This window comes from Puma concolor, chromosome B4 (genome assembly GCF_028749965.1).
Source record: "Puma concolor isolate L17-30 chromosome B4, mPumCon1.1.hap2, whole genome shotgun sequence".
NCBI classification, from domain to species: Eukaryota; Metazoa; Chordata; class Mammalia; order Carnivora; family Felidae; genus Puma; species Puma concolor.
The window spans coordinates 61,501,562-61,507,121 of NC_141673.1; the positions used below are offsets into that span (position 1 = coordinate 61,501,562).

Genomic DNA, 5,560 nt, shown 5'->3' on the forward strand with positions numbered 1-5,560 from the left:
AAATGGGAAACATGGGTGTTTGGCTGCTTCTTCGGGTTATTTTCTTGTGCCTTCAGGGCCTGCTTGAGCCTGATCACATATATACTGCCTCCATTTGATGATGGAGCACACCCAAATTTATGGCCTGGCAAGTCAGACAAATACCCAGTTCATGGTTGTCACCTGAGGTTGCATGGTAATGTTCAGTCTCTACCAAGGTCCAGTAACACACCAAGAGCTATTTCTCAAAAGGAAAGTAGTTATCTGCAGAATATGGCAGGCTTTGCTTCAAAACCCTAAAGACCTATGCTGTGGCTCAACTATACAGACCTGCCAAAGGTTCCAAACAGAATCTCTAGCTGCCATGACCTTTCAAGCACCACTGGATCTGCTGGATCATGTGTTCCCAATGGTAGAGCAGCTTGCACAAGCAGCCTGCACCTGTTGCCCAGCCTTCTCCTGTTCCTGGCCCACCCCAAACTAACAGCTTTTCAAGTCCCTCCATAAATGGGCCCGTGTAACAAACCCAAATGAGGAATAAGCTTTCTCCAAAATTCCAAAAGGCCCATTAGGTGTTGTGCCTCTTTTCTGGTTTTAAGAGGGACTGGATGCAACAAAATATCCTGTGCCTCAGAAGGGATATCTTGATATGCCCCACACCTGAAATTTCATTGACGTAAAAGACTTCTGAATTTTAGCTGGATTTATTTCCCACCCTCTGCCATGCAAATGTCTTACCAATAACTCTATACTAGTTGCTACTACTTTATCCCTACATCCAGTCAACTTAATGGTAGTAATGTAAGGGAACAGTGTGATATCTCATGGAAAGGAGAGGTGATCAAGATCCCTGCCAACTAAATTATGACAAAGGGCTAGAGAGCTGATGTTCTCCTGAGGTAGGACATAGTATTGAACCTGTATTGCTGGCCTTTCAAACTGAAAGCAAACTGTTTCATATGTTCTTTTCTAAGAGGTTTTGACAAAAAGCACTTGACCTTCCCGGATTTTTTCTTTTTTTTTAAATAAGCTTGCCACATGGTCCAGACTCTGCTGCTTGGCTTTCCTGGTCTAGTAAATCCAATGGAGCTACAACATTTTATAGTAGATCAATATGCCTAGAGTGAATGATATGCTCCAATAAGATTTTAAATAAAAATAATCCTACATTTTGAAACAAAGGTTTTTCTTCCTCAAAAAATGGGGCACCTGGGTGGCTCTGTCAGTTAAGCATCTGACTCTTGGTTTTGGCTGAGGTCATGATCTCACAGTTCGTGAGTTCAAGCAGCACTACAGCATTCTGTCTGCTGATAGTGCAGAGCCTGCTTGGGATTTCTCTCTCTCATTCTTTCTGCCCTTCCCCTGCTCACGTGCTTGCTCGCTTTCTTTCTCTCTCTCTCTCAATAAATAAATGTAAAAAAATCAAATACTATGTTGTGAAAAGGTGTGGTTTTCAAAAGAGTTCTAGTGGACTCTGAATGCCTGCTCATAATGCACTAGACAACCCTGGAACCTGAGCTGCTCACCTAAACTGGGCATTTTATTTTATTTATTTATTTATTTTAATTTTTTTTTTTTAACGTTTATTTATTTTTGAGACAGAGAGAGACAGAGCATGAACAGGGGAGGGACAGAGAGAGAGGGAGACACAGAATCCGAAACAGGCTCCAGGCTCTGAGCTGTCAGCACAGAGCCCAATGCGGGGCTCGAACTCATGGACCGCGAGATCATGACCTGAGCCGAAGTCGGACGCTCAACCGACCAAGCCACCCAGGCGCCCCAAAAACTGGGCATTTTAAGCTGAATCATAAAGTGGGCATTTCCAGAAGTACTCCAAATCACACATTTTATTAGTGGAACTGGAAAACTAACAGAGCCTGAAATCATAAGCAATTTCTATTAACAGGTTATTCACTCTCCCAACACACCTGCTCTGTCACATGGCTGGCCCAATAACACACGTCTGTGGCTTCTTTGAGAGTTCTCTATGAAAAATTGACTTAGAAAAAAAATCAGGCTTGCTTTCCAGATGCCTTGTCTTTTCAAGTACCTGATTACTCAAAATAAATACCTTTATAAAACAGAATCATCTGTTGAATTACCACTATTCAGCTAAGAGACGAATCATTATAAGATTATCAAGTTATCCATTATTTTCGAATTATTTTCTCTGATTATACGACCAGTTTAATGTTTTCACACTGATAATAATTTTTGCCAGAATATACTGTTTTGAGGAACAAGGAGTAAAGATATGGGTGGTATCTCTCATTTATACCAGAAGACCCATTTAAAAATATCAGATTCCTATGTCTAGGGCTGTAATATTTATTGGCTTAGAGAATTTTAGTACCTATTGGAGGAATACTCTTACCAAGAGACATAATGTATTTCAGTTGAATTAAAAGTAGTAGTTAAGATGCATACTGATTTTAGATTCCAAATGCCACTAGCCAAAGAAGTGGATTATGGAATAGACTGAGATTATTAACTCCGAATATCAAGGGAAATAGATTACAATAAGGTGGAGAAGGGAAAATTTTGTATTTTTAAAGGTGATGTAACTTACCTTTTATATATTACTATATCTAATGGTAATGGGTAGTGAATACAATGTTGGACACATTGGACATTGATCACTGATAGATACGAGAAGTTACCATGAGTGTCTGAGACTGATCAACTTTCCACCAAAGTAATTTTTCATCTTACTAAATTGTATCCTCCTTTACCCACTAGCATAAAGTTATACCTAGAAAGAGTGAGAAGTTTATTTCTGTTTGTAGAATGGCTACAAATTGCATTGATGCTGAAGACGTAACACTGCTTTTAGGGAAAAGTAAATAATGGAGGTACTATTCCTTCAGTGAAAATAATTCATTGTGGGATAATCAACTTAAAGGACTCATACGTGGCTCACACTTAACCCCATATTAAAAGCAAATCAGAATGAAACAATGAAAGGGGGAGCATTAATGAGAAAATCACAAGAAAGTAGAATTAGTATAAAGATTTTTTTCTTCCATAGGATTTTTCCCAAAGCTTGCTTGACATCCTTGTTTCTTAAAGAGTAGATCAGAGGATTTAACATGAGTGTGACCAATATGTAAAATACTGAGGCCACTTTACACAGTTCAGGATTGCTTGGAGGTGTGAGATACACAAAGGAGACAGTCCCATAGAGCAAACTTACCACTCCCAAATGGGAGCTGCAGGTGGAGAAGGCTTTCTTTCTCCCTCCACTGGAAGGGGTTTTCAAGACTGTGGTCAAATGTACATGTAAGATACTACAATAACAACTATGGTAGGCAAAATAATGAAGGCAGCCAAACTAAGAGACACCATCTTATTGACAGAGAGATTAGAGCAGGAGATCTTCTCAATTTGGTAAGAATCACAGTAGAAGTGATAAATGACTCAGGAAGCACAGAAAGACACTGATAATGTTGTGCTGACTTGGAGGATGGAACTGAGTCAGCCACAGAGATAGGAACCAGCCACCAGCTGAGTGCAAAGGCGTCTTGACATGTGCACACTGTAAAGAAGAGGGTTGCCTATGGCAATGAAGCGGTCATATTCCATGACTGCCAGGAGAAAAGCTTCTGTAACCATGAAAAATGCATAAAGAAACAGCTGAGCCACAAAACCTACAAAAGAGATAGTCTTTTTCTCAGACAGGAAGTTGACCATGGCTTTCGGGGCAATAACAGTGGAGTAGGAGAGGTCAATGAAGGAGAGATTGCCTCAAAAGAAACATTGGTGTATTCAGCTGGGAGTCTGTCACAATGATTGCCATCATACTAATGTTACCCAAAAGGACCATGCCATAGACCAGCAGGAATAGGAGGAAGAAGAGAATGTGGAGTTCTGGACAGACCCTGAAGCCTATAAGAATGAAGTCAGTTACATCTGAGTGGTTGCCTGCCCCCTTATCACCCATGGCAAGAACCTGATAAGAGGTACAAGACAAGATTAAACATTAAACTTTCTATCTATTTACTGGTATCATAAAATATCCTTTTTCTCCTGTGGAAGACATTAAAATTCGTGTTCTCCACTTGTGTGAGGTATGATTTGCCCCGCCCTTTTATAGAAAGTAAATCTAAGGTATATTGTAATTATCCATCAGCACACAACATGTAAGTTACCTAATTCATAGTTTTCTTTTGTTTTCATTTTTTTTAATCTTTATTTATTTTTGAGAGAGAGACAGAGTGTGAGCAGGGGAAGAGCAGAGAGAAAGGGAGACACAGAATCCGAAGCAGGCTGCAGGCTCTGAGCTGTCAGCACAGAGCCCGACGCGGGGCTTGAACTCACGAACTGTGAGATCATGACCTAAGCCGAAGTCGGATTCTCAACCGACTGAGCCACCGAGGCGTCCCAATTCATAGTTTTCTAATATGACTCTCCAAATCCAGTGCTCTTCCCATTTAGCACATGTGACATTTACGTGTAAAGCATTATTTCTTTGTATCTGTTTAGCTCTTCACTTTGTTTTTGTGGTAAGTTTAATATATCTGAAAGTTTTAGACACGTGTAAGTATTTGTTCTCATCTTTAATTTTAATTTCATATTCATTTTATTCTTGATAATGCTTCCAATTTGTGATAGAAGGATCTAACTAAAGAATGAAGTAAAACTCCATGAAACAGGCACCTAGATGGATCAGTTGGTTAAGCATCCGACTTCGACTCAGGTCACGATCTCAATGTTCATAGGTTCGAGCCCCACATCAGGCTCTGAGCTGACAGTGCAGGTCTGCTTCAGATACTCTGTCTGCCTCTCTCTCTCTGCCCCTTCCCTCCTCACTCTCTCTCAAAAATAAACATTGAATAACTTAATTAATTAATTAATTAATTAATTAAAACTTCATGAATAGACATTAGACCCAAATAGAGATTAATATTTAAATAGTTTGTGAGAGTTAAAAAGAAGTTACCCCCAAGATATTTAGTTTGGTATCCAAAATAAAAACCTTGGAAAATAGAATGCATCATCACCTTCTTGAAGTGGACAAAGCTCAGACATGCCACCAGGAGGAAAGATCCATGGATTCTACATATCTCTGTACAAACCTGTCAAGAAGCCAATTTGCTTTTAAACATCTGCGCAAATGAAAAAAAAAGAAAAGAAATTTCAAAACAATGTATTGACTAAAACTTTGGAAAAGTAATTTTATGATGTCTCCATTTAGAATGAGATCCATGAACATATTAAAATTTTTAAGACAATTATTTTGAACCTGTCACACAGTTAGAAATAGTCTGATTTGTCTGTCCTATAACTTCAGAAAGTCTCTGTTTTCTCCAATAAAGTGACACAGCTATTTCTTTTATTCGGATTTTAAAATCAATTGTGATTTAAACCACCCAACTGAGGGGACAGTTCATGTGGCTTATCAAAAGTGCCAAATGATCTAAAAAGTATTCATTTTTTGATTTGGCACATGTGGACGTTGTCACCATGTTCTGCTCTCAGTCTCCATCAGGTATGTGACTGTCTGTCTTCAATCCTCTGCCCTTGTCCCTCAGCTCCTACCGCTCTCAGCCCATCTTTCTCCTCTCCACCAGATACCAACCTT

The 5,560-nt window shown here is 39.4% G+C and overlaps 1 pseudogene; it reads right to left on the reverse strand.

The window, feature by feature from the left end:
• Window positions 1–2,923: 2,923 nt before the first annotated feature.
• LOC112863717 (olfactory receptor 9K2-like) lies at window positions 2,924–3,919 on the reverse strand (annotated as a pseudogene).
• Window positions 3,920–5,560: the final 1,641 nt, after the last annotated feature.